At 43.0% G+C, this 16,701-nt stretch overlaps 1 long non-coding RNA gene across 1 annotated transcript in view; it reads left to right on the plus strand.

Moving 5' to 3' along the window:
• LOC111745849 overlaps positions 1–11,350 on the plus strand; it is a 14,845-nt gene extending 3,495 nt beyond the window's left edge. The window contains exons 2-3 of the long non-coding RNA XR_002782823.1: positions 3,138–3,143; positions 11,340–11,350. This is a non-coding gene — a long non-coding RNA (uncharacterized LOC111745849). The remainder of the gene's footprint in view (positions 1–3,137; positions 3,144–11,339) is intronic.
• The last annotated feature ends 5,351 nt before the right edge of the window (positions 11,351–16,701 follow it).

Consider the following 16,701-nt stretch of genomic DNA (forward strand, 5'->3'; position numbering starts at 1 on the left):
CTGGGATACATTTTATTTGGGTCTAGTGAGAGATACTTATGTGCAGTTTCCCAGTCTCTTCCATGTATAGTTAAGTCATGGCTGGTGTCACAGCACTAAAAGTGTCTTCCAGGAAGGCTCCTATCAGCTCATGAGCCGGGAGTCATACTGTCATTCAGAACAGGTCCTCTGGCACCTGTTTGGCTGGGGAGAAACAAGATTTGAAATGTGTCAAGCCAGAAGCTTGCTGTGGAAAATCCTTCCAATATCTACACATGTAAAAATGTGAGCAGAGAATTCAATTCTCACAGATGCCTAGTCAAAATAGAAGTTCTCTCTTGTTAGAAATATACTCAATAATATGATTTATATAATTATAAACATACCACACATTATTTTTTCCTATAGGAATAACATGAAATACAATTTATCAGAATTCCTGTGTCCATAACACACAAACCTATAGCAATAACACAATATTTTGCCCTTCAGTACGTAAAGTCACATGTTTCATGCATCCTAACTACCAGTTAAATTTTTTATCTTACATGTCAATTATATCTAAATAAAACTAGGGGAAATATTTTTAATCAATATGCTAAAAGAAAGGCTCAGTTACCTTTCCAGTCTCTCTATAAAAAATAAATATGATTTGGTATAATATTATAAAATGATTGTTATAAGAAGAGGTGAACAAAAAGCATGCAACCCAAAACTGTGGGAAAAAGTATTATAAAGATGTGCCAGGTACTTATTTCCTTAAAATGTTAGGTTATTTTTCTGGATTTTGTGATTTTTGTGTTATTTGTCAGATAATTGTACTATTTGTCAATTTGTAATTTGTTGTGATTTCTTTCCTTTTTCTAAGTATTCATTTTCTTACCTAATGTTTTAAATGTTTTCTCTCCTTTTTCTAAAAAAGTTTCCCAAATTTATAAGCTTCAGGCCCCAGAACACTTGGATGCACATTTGGGATGCATGATCATTTTAAAATTTGGATTTGCCAATCTCTCATGGGAAGATAAGAACTGGCAGCACAAGGCGACTCCCATTTTTATGCTAAAGATTCTGACATCCAGATCAGTCAATAACTTGAACCAGTAAAAATGCTGGAAACAAAGCCCAGGTCTCTAAATCCCCCATCACCTCCCTTTTAAACCTTTGTCTCTCAGGGCACAGAAAACAAAAATAGGTTTCCCACCAAAATATTCTTCCTCCTCAGTCTGCTAATCCTCAAGTGCTGTCACTCTCCCAACATGCTGAAGGCTTCCATGCACTTCTCATTTCATATCTTAAAAGCAGAGAATTAATTATAAGACTTAATTCTCTCAGTGATAGAATCTCCTCGGAGTGACACACTTTGCAGTCTCATCTGTAGGACTTGACATTACCCCAGCGTGTGCCCAGGGGCCCTGAATTCCCAGGCTGCTGTGTGCTTTGCATTTTATTACATGGGAGGCTTTTCCCACCTACTGGTTCAACAAAATCCAATCTTTGCTAGCAAGATTTTTCACCATTTTTTTTCTGTTCAGCTACTGAAGGTTTGGTTTTAGCTATAATCTGGAAATAAAGGTTTTTTGGGGTGAGTGCGTGTGCATGCATGCACATTTGGGGGAGGAAATGCTCCCTATGTATCTGGCAACTGTGAGAATGCACCATTCAATTCTCCATTCCAGAGAGCAGCTGCTGCAGGCAATGTAGTTGGCTGTCTGCTTCTGCACCTTTAGGATGCAAAGCAGCTCACGGGAGGCCATGATCTTCTCCCTGGGCTGCTCCCAGACAAAGCCTATGCAGAATGGGAAAGTCACCCCTCCCCATGCAAGATGCTTTAATGGGCTCCCTGTTGGCTGGCCAAGACCTTCTCAGAGCTGCACCAAACTCTCAAGCTCTTCCTACCCAACCCTCTCTCATTCCTTCTCTCCTCTCCCAGGTGTCAGACAGCATCACAGTCAGAAGGCTCTCCCAACTCCTGCTCCCTCTGTCCCCTATTCTTCATGGATATTTCCCCTAATGAATCTCCTAAATGTCTGATATCAGTGTATCTGCTTCTCAAGGACTCAGACTGATACACGACACTAGAACATTTTAATCAGGTGAGTAAAAAGAAAAAAAATTAATGCTACTTTTGTTTTTGCAAAGAAAGAAGGAAAATAAGATTCTGGGGACATCTACTAAGTATCAGGTATTATTAGGTATTTTATAATACATGATCTTATCTAATTCATAAAAGTAAGCCCTGTTATTCCCAGATTTTAAAGCATCTGAGTGAAATTCTAATTGACAAAATGACTGCTGATGCTCTCAATATTTACAGAACTGCTGCTCTGGTTAGCTTTCTAGAGACATCGTAGGTTTAGAGTCAAGATGCAGTTCACATATAGTTTTCATGAGCCTGGGGTAAGGTATAATAAATATATTATGTTGTAGGTTGAACAGAACAAAGACCGTTACCTACTGTGGTCACATATCCTTTCTTCATCCCAGCCTCTCTCAGACAAGAAATCTGCCAGTGGGCCTTTCTGTCATTGATATGCTCTCCGCTCTTGTTCTAAGAATTCTCTGCCAATGTTCAGACTGAGCCTGAATCTATATGGAAGAGTTTCAGTCTCCAAATCTGACAGCAAAAGTCCTATCAAATGGTGACTATAGAATATCATAAAATAGTTTTAAATTTTTTATATTAAAAGCCACTAGCCTTTTTATTTTTAAGAGAATTGCAATCCAAATGGTTAAAATATATATAAATAAATATATAAATGCTTACCTTAAGAGGTCGGATAGCTATACTAATTATGAGAGCACCAGCCACTGGAACGCGACACCTCACTGGCTTTACCCAGTAGAAGCTTGTGCCCTGCTTGCATAAAGCCTCATGACAATGGCAGTAAAAAGGATGATGGGAGTCCTTGGCCATATGTAGTCAATCACTAACCCAAGTTGACAGTGGCTCTGCCATCTTCAATTCATGGCATTTACAAGGTGGCCATGGGTGTCAACATCCAGGTAATATAAGAGGAGAATGTAGAAAAACATCTGCTCCTGCATCGCTTCTGCCCACATGACAGCCATCGATAAGAACTGGTTCCATGGCAGCACCTGGATGCAAGGAAGGCCAGAAAATGTGCTCTTGGTGGGGCCAAAACATGACATTGTAAAAGAAATGTGTAGATGTTCCGAGGGAGAGCTGGTCACCTCTGTCCTGAAGGCATTGCTGCCTATGGTGACTACTATCTTAGTTGGCCTAGGACTCTTCCAGTTTTAGCACTGAAAGTTCCATGTCCCAGGAAACCCTTGATCCCAAGCAAACTAAGACAGCTGTCTTGATTAAAAATGAATTAATGATTTAAAATAATAACTTAGTAAATGGACAAAATTGCTTTTATACATGCATTCAAGAGTTTTATAGATGATACAAAAATCTGAGCAGGTGAATAGAAACATTAGTTTTTAACAAGTTTTTTTCAGATAGAAAATTCATTAACTGCTAAATGCAAACTTTTAAGAATTCATGAAACCACTGACTAGCAATTAAGATTCACTATGCCTGAAAATAAATTGGAAATAAAATATTATAAAAGTAATAAAATCCAAAGCTATTTAAAACCTTCAATATTCTAGAAAATATGCTGAGCAGAAATGCTTAACGCATAAAATATTGCTGAATTGTTCCTCTAGCAAAATAAAATTATCAATGTCTGAGAAAAAACGGTGATAATTCATTTTTACCAATTCACCATTTTGGCCAATTTGTTATTTTAAACAAGTTTGGAACAGTGTTTCTACCCATCTGTCTTACACCACTTCGTGATTGCCTGCAGAGAAGCCCTCTCAAACCAGCTCATCCACAGTGATCCCTACCTTTTCTCTTCCCAGCTCCTTTTTGTTTTAACATCTTTATGCAGATTCACCCCATTTGGTTTTGTTCTCCTCACTGACATTACCGTTTCTCTCAAGTACAGAGGCAAAGCATTTCCTTTTGGTGTACTTTCCTCACCTACTCTCCATAATTTCCCAGTCCAAAAGGCAACTCAAAGCAAGGAATAAAGTCTGAGAAGACCCAGTTCCCTATTGTCTCCAGAAAGAAATGCTGCTTCATTTATTTCCCCACATACACATGTCAGAATTAACCTCTCCCTCCCACATGCTTACATCACGCCTTACTCGGCTGCTCAGTGAGTGTCTTTCCTGGGCTGCTGGGAACATGTGACTTCTCCTTTGTTACCCTGTGACTTCGGTAAGGAATTCTCTACGAATTTCATGTTGCACCTTATTCCTTTGAGGAGCTAAAAAAATGCATAGCTTTGAACTGAAGTTTTGAAATACTATGTGAGGAATAGATCCACAAACTTAGTCTCATGATAAAGTGAAATTCTCTAGGGAAACTGGAATACTGTGTCATTTGCATTTAAACAATTTCGAATCGCAATTTCTGTGAGAAATTTGAGCTTGAGAGGGCTACACAGACAAATCAATAAATTCTGGCTTTCAGCTTTAGCTTTCAAGAACCATGAACTTTTTCATTCTTGTCCCATGCCTTTTAGTTTTCAGAGCACTGACTCTAGCTAAATTTCCTAGGCATAGGGCTAAGTTTGTTTAAGTCATTGCTGATTTAAAGAAAGTGAGTTGGACTGAACCAGCTTGTCACAGCTGCGAGTCACAGCTGTGAATCCCCAGGGTGCTAAAATAACAGTACCATGCGCTAATCCAATCTGTGCTTTTCCTAGGGGCTGTCATTACTGCAAAATGAGGTGAACTTGGTGGAAGAAAAGCTCCAAGGTGGCGACAAGGCTGTAGAGTTAACAGTGATACAAAACCATATCTAGGACATAATGACAAGTTGTGATCTGAGGAGGAGGTAGCCACAGAGACCCAGTGGCCATACTACTATAGCCACTGTATATAATACTCTATATATACATATACATAATATACAATATTTATATATGTGTGTATATTATGTTTACACATATTTAAATATATGCTATCGCCACTATATATACTACCACATATATACTGTAAATAGTGTGTGCATTGTGGGGTTAATTCAAAACATACTCAGAAGACTGCTGGCTGCCCGGCTAGCAGCCAAGGAAGGCAGTACACAAAGGGTTTTTGGCAGTGCCTGCTCCCGAGGATCTCTTCTGCTGCTCCCATGGATGTTATCTTCTCCTGCAACCGAGTAGCACATCTTACTCCCATCTGCTTGAGAAGGAGGCTGCTCCCACAATGAGATGACCCCTCCCTCTGCTTATGGGCATAAAAACATTGCTTGCCTTTGGCCGGGGCCTTTTCCTGCAGCTCCAGCGCCCCCGCTGCTGAAGCTTCCTTGCCCTTTGAGTGATGAATGGCATGTCACATCCCTCTGGTCCTCCCCAGTGGTTTTCCTGGAATATCCCAGGTACAGGTTCCTGGCCTGGAGCTCCTACATTACGTGTGTGTGTGTGTGCGTGCGTGCGTGTGTGCGTGTGTGTGTGTGTGCACTATAGCCACTACTATAGCTACTCCCTGCTCTCCTGCCCATCTACAGCCCTCCGGCTCCCACCACACTGGCCTATGTCAGTGCCTTGTGTTATGCCGTCACCCCACCGCACAGCCTTAGCGCATGTCCTTCCCACATCTGAATCTCTCTCTTCTCCCACAAACATCCCTCACTTACTAACTCATGCTCATCTTAAGGTCCTATCTCAAATGTCACATCCTTGGAGAAGGCTGTCTTCTCAAATTAGGTCAAGACTTCCATAAGCTCTTCTTTTCCTGCACAGCAGCTTTCACTGTTTATTATATATGAGGATATTATTTTGAAATAATATCTGTCCTCTCCAACAAACTATGAGTTCCATGAGGACAGGGATCTTGTCTGATTTGCTCATCTTTGCATCTCCAGGCCTAGAATAATACCTAGCCATAGTAGAGACTCGATTAATATTGGGTGCATGAATGGATTCGGGTCTGATAATAACCCAGTCAAGACAGTATAGGTTGAGGGGGAAGCAGACTTCCTCCAGGTGCAATAGATGTACCCTTTGTCCTAAAGCTGCAGTTCTCAAACTTGAGCCTGCAGTAGAATCACTGGAGGGCTTCTTAAAATGCAGATGGCCAGATGCCATTGCCCAGAGTTTCTGCTTCAGTGGTTCTGGACTGAATCTGGGAATTTGCATTCCAATGGGGTTCTGGAGTCTCCATTTTAACAACTGTTCTAAGACATCAGGCAGTTTTCATAAAGCCTGCTAGAAGCAACCCAGCCACTCTCAAGCTTTCTATAAGATGCTCCTAGAGTAACCAACACACCAGAGCATGGCAATCCCACTCTCATTTACTTCAGTGGGCTAAAGAATTACTTATAGAGACAGCCAAAGTTCAAACCCTGGATATGCGTTTCCACTGATTTGCGTGGGAACCCAACATCTGTAGCTATCAATCCACCTCAGGTGACTTTAGAGTACAGCCAGAACTGAGAACCACTGATTGAAGTGATGGCTGGTATATTCAACCAAAAATTACAATTGTTATAGATGTCTAACCTACAATCACTGAGGTTTTTACAAGTACCATGTTGTGCCCCTTCACTGGACTAAAGTCTAGTACCACACAACATCACCATGGGTAAAACAGAAACCTATCCCGTCCCGCAAATAGTTATGTGAAAGGAAACTGCTTGGAGTCAGAACTGGAGACCAGAGGGTAGGAGAGCATTCATTCCTTTAATTCTTTACTTGGGGAGGACTATGCCAGGTACTGTATTAGGTGCTGGGGACATAATGATGGATGGACACAATTTCTGCATGAATGGAACTTACAGTTTCAGGCTAAGTTGCTAGAAAATTTCCAGGTGAGGGTCCAGAAGGAAGAGGCTGGGAAGTGTAAATATCAGAAAGATACAGAGATGTGGGGAAATAAGACCCCATTTGGTCCAAAGAAGCAGTCAGAATTGAAGGTATCTACCTGGTGTCCCCCAGGCCTCGAAATATCCACTGTGGTCCCAGAAAAGCTGAGATGCTGAATCCGAGGCCTGAGAAAGGAAAAAAGCTTGTCTGGGTGTGCCTGAGCAGGTTGGGTTTAGAAGTCTGAGATGGCTCATATCAAGGGTTAGAGGTGATGTTTTGATATATTAGCAGTAGATTGCATCTTATCGAGGAAACAGCAATACCCACAGATCCCACTCCGCTACTACTCCTCAAAGGGGCATTCTGGCCATTAGAGAAATCGCACACATATCACAGTAGCAAAACTGGAAGGAAAATCTCATGACTGTCTGGGCAGGTCTGTTACCAAATCAAAGTCTGTGTGCCCCACACTTTGAAAGGCCAAAAGTCAAACCATCAGAGTTTGGAATAAGGAAAGGTTTATTGATTGAGAAGGTGCCAACCGAGAAGATGTGAGACCTATCGGTACCTCAAATCCGTCTTTCCCAAAAAGCAGCAGTGGAGTTTTTATGCATCTAGGGAGTGTACGAGGGGGACCTTCAGAGAGCCGAGAGAGAAGTCTGTGTTTCTTCAGTCTTAGATAATATTTTTCACATCAGACTCCTGGACGCCAGCAGCTGGTCATGGCAACCTTGGAGACACTCTTTCCTTCTGCAGAACAAACTCATAAATTCTCCTCCTGACTCTGAAGTTATCTCCTCCTGCTTGACAAAGAGATACCATGTTAGCAATTAAATTATGAGAACAAGGGGTGTTGAGTTGAAGAATCAAGATTCTGTAAAATACCTCATAATTGTGTGCCAGTGACATTATCTTTAAAGCAAAAAACATAAACTAGACATCTTGTGACCTTTGTTATCATTTACACTACCATTGTCTTGTGAGGCAAGCGTAATCATCCTTCCCTCTGGGAAAAAAAATATGAATCCTGGGCTCTTAAAATCAGCTTATTCACTCCTACTCCCATGAGGAAGGGAAACACAGAAGTGTGTGATCCCCTCTTCTTGCCTCGGGATACACAAAGTCCCCTTCCGTCCTCTCTGGTAATTGCTTCCCCTTCATTTATTTATTTAGCAAACAATTGTAGAAGAAGAGCTTTAACACATACTGAGCACTTAGCTATATTGGGCAGTATTTGGGGGCAGGGGACAGCAAGGGACAGTTTCGTTTATAGAAAACTTATTCTAAATCCAAGAAACAGACACCAACATGTAAACAAATAAATGAACAACATTTCGGGTAAATGCTGCAACAGCGCAGGCTGTTATAGTGACTGGAGGCGCGTGGCAGGTGGGCGATCAGAAAAGGCCTCCCTTCTGAGAACGTGACATCTGAGCAGAAACCTGAGTTATAGGAAGAAATTGGCCACCCTGGGACAGAGAGTCCCAGGCAGAGGGAACAGCAATAGTGCAAAGGCCCTAAGGTGGGAGCAGCTAGTATCCATGGGACACAAAGAGGACAAGGATGGGGGGTAGGGAGAGGCCAGCTCACCCACATGTAAGGAGAAGCCACAGGAGGAGAGAAATGATATGAGTTGCACTTTTTAAAGACCACTGGCTGCCGTGCAGAGAATAAAATGTAAAAGACCAAGGGAGGAAGCAGAGTGACCAGCACAGCTGTCCAGTCCAGAGGCCATGCCCAGAGTCCAGGGTGTGTAGTATCAATACCACACACTGCTGAGGACCCCATGAGGCACTCATTGAGCAGTTCTGTGGAGGGATTCAGGGCGTTGTTCCTGGCTCTGTCCCATGACCTGTTTCTCTGGCCCTCCTACAGATTTTGCGAGTCACTAAATATCCTCTGTGTAAATTCTATTTCTGCTCAGAGCAGCCAGAATTGTTTTCTATTGCCTGCCACTAAGAACTCTAATATGGCAAAGCACATCTTGCGGTCGGTAACAATGAATCAGAAGTTCTCCTGTATTAAAAGCAAGTCATATGCTGACGTAACTCAGTGTAGAATTTTGGAGAACAGAAAAGTACGCTAACAGGATTTATTAATAAGACCAATTACCCAGTTTCCCAGACAATCCTAGTCTATATCTGTTGACCCCATATAATTATTAATAGCTCTCTCTCTCTCACTCTCAAAAGCTATCTGATTTGCGAGATAAGAATTATCCTACATATTAAGTCCTGGGGCGTAACTCTGATTCTAGGCCCCCTAGTCAAAGTCTGTTAAGAGGCCTCTGAATTGTAGCCCACCCAGCCATGACAGGAAACGAGCTCCTTTTACAATATCAGATGCCACAGTGACTGCTGGGGCGGGGGGTGATGGAGCGGGGATCTATGATAAGCCCTCTTTGGTAACCAGACAATGATCTCACTGTTTTGGGTTGAATTGTGTCCCTCCAAAATGTGTATGCTAAAGCCCTCACCCCCAGGACCTCAGAATGGGACTATATTTGGAGATAGGTTTTTTAAAATGGTAATAAAGTTAAAATAAGGTCATTAGGGTGGGCCTAATCCACCCTGACTTGTATCCTCATATGCAGAGGTGATTAGAACAGACACATACAGAGGAAAAGAATTTGAAGACACAGGAAGAATATAGCCATCTGCAAGACAGTGAGCGGTCTAGGGAGACATCGGCCCTGCCAACACCTTCATCTCGGACTTCTAGCCTCCAAAACTGTGAGAAAAATAAATGTCTGTTGTACCACCCAGTCTGTGGTACTTTCTTATGGCAGCCTGAGCAGCCCAATACACTCACATAATGCAACATAGAACAGAATTTTCTCAAGACCTCTACCTGGCACAGAACTTTCCATTGCCCTGACCTGTGGTTAGCTCCACTCAGCTGAGAGACACTCAGCTGCTTCAACTTGGGCCAGCTAATCTGGCCAGGAAGATAATCCAGACCAGTTAATCTTCAGTACCTGGCAGCCCACTTCTGTGCAACGACCAAATATGAACATTTAGGGGTTAATTGGGGCTCCTTTAATCCATGCTGACTGCCTTTCTCTGTGTATGCAGGGCACAGAGGTTAAAAAGTATTAAGAACCTTAACCATGAACTTGACTCATGCTCACTATTACTGGCAAAGCAGGTTTCCAGGGTTACAGACTTGATGCCAGATCCTGTCCGCAAACATAGTACTTGTTTCCATCCCTCTGAACTGGAGCCAACTCGTGGATCTGAAGTTTCTCAAAGAGAAAAGCTTGTCATAAGACTGGTCAGCTGTCTGATATCAAAGCCTTTTATGGGATCAATCAGTAGTAATTATTTATCTGTTACTCCTGGTACTGTGGGCATTTCAAAGAAATATTATACTTGGTGCCTGCTCTCAAAACAGTGGCTACAGTATAGTTGGGAATGATGAATTTAAGAACTTCAAAAGTTAAATAAAAAATTTTAAAGCCCAGTAACCAATCCAAGACCAGAACTGATTCTTAGTGCTGTCTCTAGTTGGTCGCATGACCTAAGCAAATTCTTCAACCTCCGAGTCTCAGGAGCCTCCTTTGCCAAAGTGGTAAGAGTACTTTCCTCACAGGATTCTTATGAGAACAAAACTAAACTGTGTATGTAAAAAATATCCAATAAAGCACACAGCACCTTATAGATGTTCTTTTTTAAAAAGAGGAAATCAACAACTATAGGCCATGCTTGCTACAGCAGCAAGGGGACATTTACAGCAAGCTAAGATGGTATGACCTTGTTCTTACATTTGTCCAGTATTTACTGAGCACCTACTATGTACCAGAAACCCAGCTATATGATGGGAATCCAAGACCAGGTCATAATATGCTCCCAGTCAGTCAGAAGCAGACAGGTGAAGAAGCCATAACCAGACAGGTGTGGGAGGGCACACTCACCTGAGGAGAGCAAGGCTGAGCTTCTGTAACACTGATCCATCAGGCATTCACTGAAGATATCTATCAGGCCAGGTGTCTTTTTGACACACTCACACAAACACATACATACACACACACACACAAACACACACACACGGGTTGATTGACATTCTTATTTCAGTTTGCAATTCAATGGTTTTCCTACAATGGCACCAAGAAGCTCACATAGATTTATACCCATTTTCGGGCTTCCGTAATGTAATGCTTTCTATTTATTTCCTCTTCTGCAGGAAATAAAAGGATGAATGTCTATGATGATTCAAAATATAAAATAGTTACATACACAGAGTCTGTTGTTCTCTGAAGTCCTAATGTTTTTTATCTGCCAACGTCCTGAAGCAGGCAATTTGGTCCCATGATCAGCAGCTGACCTGGGGAAGGAGAAGGCAAGTCTGAAGGAGGCTGGGCTGGAGTCTGAGCAGACACCTGCCTGCACTAACCAAAACAGGTGGAGAATTGGGCTGCATCCACCACTGTCATTCTCCCAGGGGGTCCAATCTGGTCAGGGGCAACACCTAAAGTCAGGTTGAAGTTCTCTGTGCTCTGATTTCAGGGAGGGCCTCGGGCAGGTACAAGGTAAGGAGTCATCATCACTCAGACCATGGAGAGGCAAAATCCAGGCATGGGTCCTGATCTCAGAGGGGCCTGGACCAGAGGTCGTAGGCACAGGGGCACACAACAGGGAGAGGTGGGGTTGAAGATAACCAGAACTTAATCCAGAACTTGTTCATTGCCAAGTGCTTTGTGTAGCATCTCATGTGAACCTCACAGCAACTTTGAGGGTAGTTCTTCATTACTTTCATTTTATAGATGAGGACTCAGAGGCTTAGATAGGTTAAGAAAAAGGGCAAGATCCCACAGCCAGGAAGCAGAAACCAGCAATCTAGTCCAGGTTTGAGTCTAAGGTTCCCATCTTTACCTCTATAGCCCACTGCCCATAGATAAAGACCCTTAGCTTTCAGAAAATGAGGGTTTGTGCCAGCAGCACAGGCAGGCTCCCAGCAGCAAGATGAACACTAGGCCTTGCCCACTTGGAGAGAATCTTCCTATGTTTACTGGTCTGATCAGCACTGGCTTAAGTGGGGCCAAGTTCACAGCGGCCTGGCCTCAGTTACCACAGCTGAGGAGGGCTAGGGAGCCAGGGATTAAGAGCTAGCAGCAAAAACAGGTAAGAAGTGAAAAACTCTGGGCCTACATGTCTTCTATCCCAAGTTTATAAAATAAATATTAGGATAACAAACTGAGTTTTCTACTCTCTGTCTACCTAATTGTTTTGACAAACAGATTACAGATCATCTTATGTGTCTCGTGGTTGGGAATTTTCTAAAATGATACTCTAGTGCTTCCTAGTTATTCTGTTCATTCTTAATGAATATGGTAAACTCCAAGTAGAAATGGCTTATGTTTCATCCAACCTGTCATCTGTATAGATTTCATGAAGAGTTTTACCAGGAAGAAGCAAGTCAGAAAACGCATTTTGTATGCCAAGTCACTAGAAATTTTTATTTTATAGAGAAGAATGTTGTTATGTTCAGAGCTACGAAACAAGTTGAAAAAGGCTTTCAGCCAGAGGACAGCAGGCAATACCAGCAAGGTAGACTTGAGCATGTTCCATCCATATCCAAATACCAGCCCTGATCCCTACCTTCGGTGCCAGAGGGAGAGACCCGGGCATTTGGGGAGCCTTTCCAGCCTCTAGCATGTAGGAAGCCAGGGTGCAACTCTACAGGGGGGTTCAAGAACAGGAAAAGGGTAGGCCCGCCCAAAGGGTCACTGAAATCAGCAACCAGAGCAGGGGGCTTGGAAAGATGGAAAGATTCAGAGCATAACTTCCTAAGCATGGTTGAAGGCCTAATTCCAGAGGCAAAACAGAAGATTGGCAGCAGAGAACGGACAGGACAGAGTGCACCAATGCATTTGAAACGATGGCCAGAGGACACACGATGCAGGGGATGAGCCTTTGACAGCATGCCCCTGATGCCCTCTGATCACGCCCTAGCTGTGTGGAGGGTCTGTAGGGGATGCTACCTGGTTCAAACACACCCAAATGTGATTTCAAAGCAGCCCCCTGGCAGCTCCCAGCAATTTCAGGCACCCCTAAACATAGGGCAATGATCTACTTTATTAGATTGCTAAGACTGCCGTAACAAAATACCACAAACAGGGTGGCTTAGAACAACAGAAATGTACTGTTTCCATTCTGGAGGCCAGGAGTCCGAGGTCAAGGTGTAGGTAAGATTGGTTCTTTCTAGAACTGTGAAGGAGAACCTGTTCCAGACTCCTCCCTGCCTCTGGTGCTTGGCCTGCAACCCTTGGCATTCTTTGGCTTGTCAGAGCATCACCCCAATCTCTGTCTTCATCTTCACAAGGCCTTCTTCCTGTGGGCGATGTCCCTAAACTTCTCCCTTTTATAAGGACCCCGGTCATATTGGATTAGTGTTCACACTAACAACCTCATCTTTATTTTGCTACATTTGCAAAGACACCATCTTTATTTTTACTTTCATTTTTTGGAGTTTATTTTTATTAATTAATTTATTTTAAATTCTTTAACGTCACCACATATTTGACCCCTTTTCCCCTACCTTCTGGTAACCACTCATCTATTGTCCATGTCCATGAGTCTCTATTTGTTTGTCCTGTTCATTTGTTGCTTTTAGGTTTCTATCCCACATATAAATGATATCATGTGGTTTTCAACTTTTTCTGCCTGGCTTATTTCACTTAGTATGATTATCTTAAGGTCCATCCATGTTGTCGCAAATGGCAGTATTTCATCTCTTCTTATGGCTGAGTAATATTCCATTGTCACAGCTTCTTTATTCAGTCATCTTATCATAGGACATTTCAGTTGCTTCCATGTCCTGGCCACTACTGCTATGAACATCAGTGTGCAAATATCTTTTCGGATATGATTTTTCAAGTCTTTGGGGTAAATACCCAGTAGAGGGATTGCTGGATCATATGGTAGACCAATTCTTAGTTTTTTGAGGAACCTCCATATTGTTTTCCATAGTGGTTACTTAATGGTGAAAAACTAAAAACCTTCCCTCTAAGATCAAGAACAAGACAAGGCTGTCCACTATCGCCGCTATTATTCGATATAACATTGGAGGTCCTATCTTTAAAAAAGGCCACATTCTGAGATACTAGAGGTTAAGACTTCAGCATATCTTTGGGAGGGGACACAATTCAACCCATGACACCCATTTTCACCAGACCTTTGAGCAGTTGGTTCTCCTCAAACCCAGCTGCCCATTAGGTATTAAAAAAATACTGATATTTGGGTCCCACCTCCAGAGATTCCGAATCACTTGGGCTGGGCTAGGGCCCAGTCATCTGTATTTTTAAAAGTTCCCCCAGGCAATCCAAAACCACAGCCAGTTTGAGCGCCTCTGTCTTGGGAGTAAAACAAGATAAGAAACCAAAGACACCAGGGCCCACTTCTGGTGGGTGGGCCCCACGGCAGTTTCACCCACAGGAACACTATGCCAAGCTCTGTCTTGCCGGGAAGCAGCTGAGCAGCCCCCAAGAGAGCACTTAGATTGAGAACATCAGGTCTTTAGAGCAATATTAAATGATGTCCCCTGGTGTCCTAGAATGAGGGAGTCCAGGGTTTTCATGCTTTTCAACAACTAAATAAAAACGGCATAACTAATTTTTCTCTTCGTGAAGATACACTTGCCTAGGCCTACCCTAAGGAGAGTCCTGATGATTTTTAGAGCATGTGACTGTCTGGCAGGCCAAAGAGCCAAGGGTTTTAAGTGAAACTGAATATTATAGAGAATATTGAGGCTGACTCATCTTGCTGCAAGGTGAAACACGAGCTCACAGCCTCATCTTCATCCTGGGAAAGAAAAAAAACATTGAAAATCTAGTCTACTGTGACAAACTCCTTAAATGCCCACGGGCCTGATTGTACGCTAGTCAAAATAATTTTGCTCTATTTTTAAACACTGTTGAATCAAAACTAAATTAATATGAACTCAGACTTAAAGGGAAAAAAGACACCAACATCAATAATGAACTGACAGACTAATTAATGAATCTGAACAGAAGAAGGAAACCATAGAAACAGATTGGAAATCGTGTGGATTTCATTCATACGAGAGAGAAAGCAATTGAAATATTCTCGGGCAAATTAATTAAACTATCATGCACCCAGAATGCATGTTGTTCTAGCTTCCCGCTGAGTTCTATGGTGAAGGTTTATATTATCTTCTGACCAGTAAGTATTTCTAAAATGCGTTCTGAAAATGTATTTTAGAAGAAGGGCAGGAAAGACAAGCGTGTCATGGATCTTTGCTACTGAGCCTGAGTTTACAGGACATTCAAATTTAGGGCCTGCACAGCCTATGTCTTACTTGCTGAGGGATGGTCATCCTGGTGAGAATCAGGCTCACCCTGGCTTTTTTTGGTTGGTACAGAAAATTATGGAATGTATTGGCAAGTTGAGGCAACTTGCAAAGAATTTATATAGCCAATGATGTAATGGCTTACATAATGGGTACATCCAATATGGCAGATGTAACTGCAAACCAATAGACATGAGGCAGCCCAGAGTATCCAGGGTCCCCAGGTGACGATCCTTGGCTGCCAGACCACGTGACCACTGATGACTCCCTGTATCTCCCCACAGTCTTCTGAGGTGGTTGCGGTCCACAAGCACTGACCATACGGGACTCTGCCTTGAGGGAAAATAGAGACCAAGACCTCCACCAGCAAAGAATAGTGAATGCACGGACTGAGACTGAGCAGCAGCGGAAGCAGTGAGGGAGAGCCAGTCCTGGGCAGGTGGGCGTGGCTTCCAGCCCCACCTCTCCAGCTGGCCGCAGGGCCTCCTGAGCTTATCGAAGGAAATATACGCATGAACCTTCTTACGCTAAGCGATATTTATCCTACTCCTTGACATCCTGAACCTAGCTTCTTGTTTTGACTTGAGATATAATTCTCAGCATAACTCACCATCACATCATCATGTGCATTACCAGGCCCAACAAAGAGGTGTGGGGCGGCCCACCATGTGTGAAATTCTCCATTTCTTCATGAACAATCAGGTTCGAGCGCTGTTGGAATGAGGCTGCTCCTAGTAATGCAGTGGCATTTAAGATGAGACATTTTCCCAAGGAGTATAACTTTGTGATAGGCCCTGACTTGTCCCCAAGACCTCCACACTCACGCCCTCAGCTGTAAGGCTAGCACGACTGATAGCCCTTCATCATCCAAAAGGCCAGCCCTGCCCAGGGCGGGCCTGTGTCTGCAGCCCAGTACCCGTAACCCCCTTCCCAATGGCTTGCTAGGTGCAGAGCACTGGGAGGCTGAATCTGTGCTTGTCATTGCTATTCACTCGGACATTAGTCTCTGACTTAGGCATCCAGACCATTCCAGAACAGTGCCAGCACACGTAGTTCCTTCGCACTGATCCCCCTCATAGTACCCCCAAGACTCTTCTTTCCTTCACTCTTCTGTCAACCAAACTCCATCACTATCACTGTTGAGTTGAAAATAGAAATAATAATGTTTTTAAATCTCGCTCCCACACACGCCCACCTCCTCTCACCTCCTGATTTCCTGTGGGGGTGTGTTAACTGAATGTGTGTGCTGGGAATTCTACCTCTGCTTTTAAAATATCCTCCTCATGTTGTCACTTTGAGGTCTCATGGCCACATCGCAGCAGCATGCGGGAAGATAGACGTGGCCTCCCGGGTACCCACAGATGGGGTGTTCTGAGAGCTGGGCCCCAAGTGCACGATGTGAACTCCACACACCATGGTACTATTTGCAATGTTAGAGCTTTCACGAAATGCTTTAAATGTCTTTTAATAGTTGCTCTCTCTACCCCCACCCCTTACCTCTTCTCCCTCTTCTTCTCACTAGGGGGGAAAAAAGTTATTGGCTTTAATGTGCATAAAAACTGATTGTGTTGAAGTATCCATGTGGCATTGT

The sequence above is a fragment of the Pteropus vampyrus genome, unplaced genomic scaffold, assembly GCF_000151845.1.
Source record: "Pteropus vampyrus isolate Shadow unplaced genomic scaffold, Pvam_2.0 Scaffold167, whole genome shotgun sequence".
In the NCBI taxonomy this organism is placed as follows: Eukaryota; Metazoa; Chordata; class Mammalia; order Chiroptera; family Pteropodidae; genus Pteropus; species Pteropus vampyrus.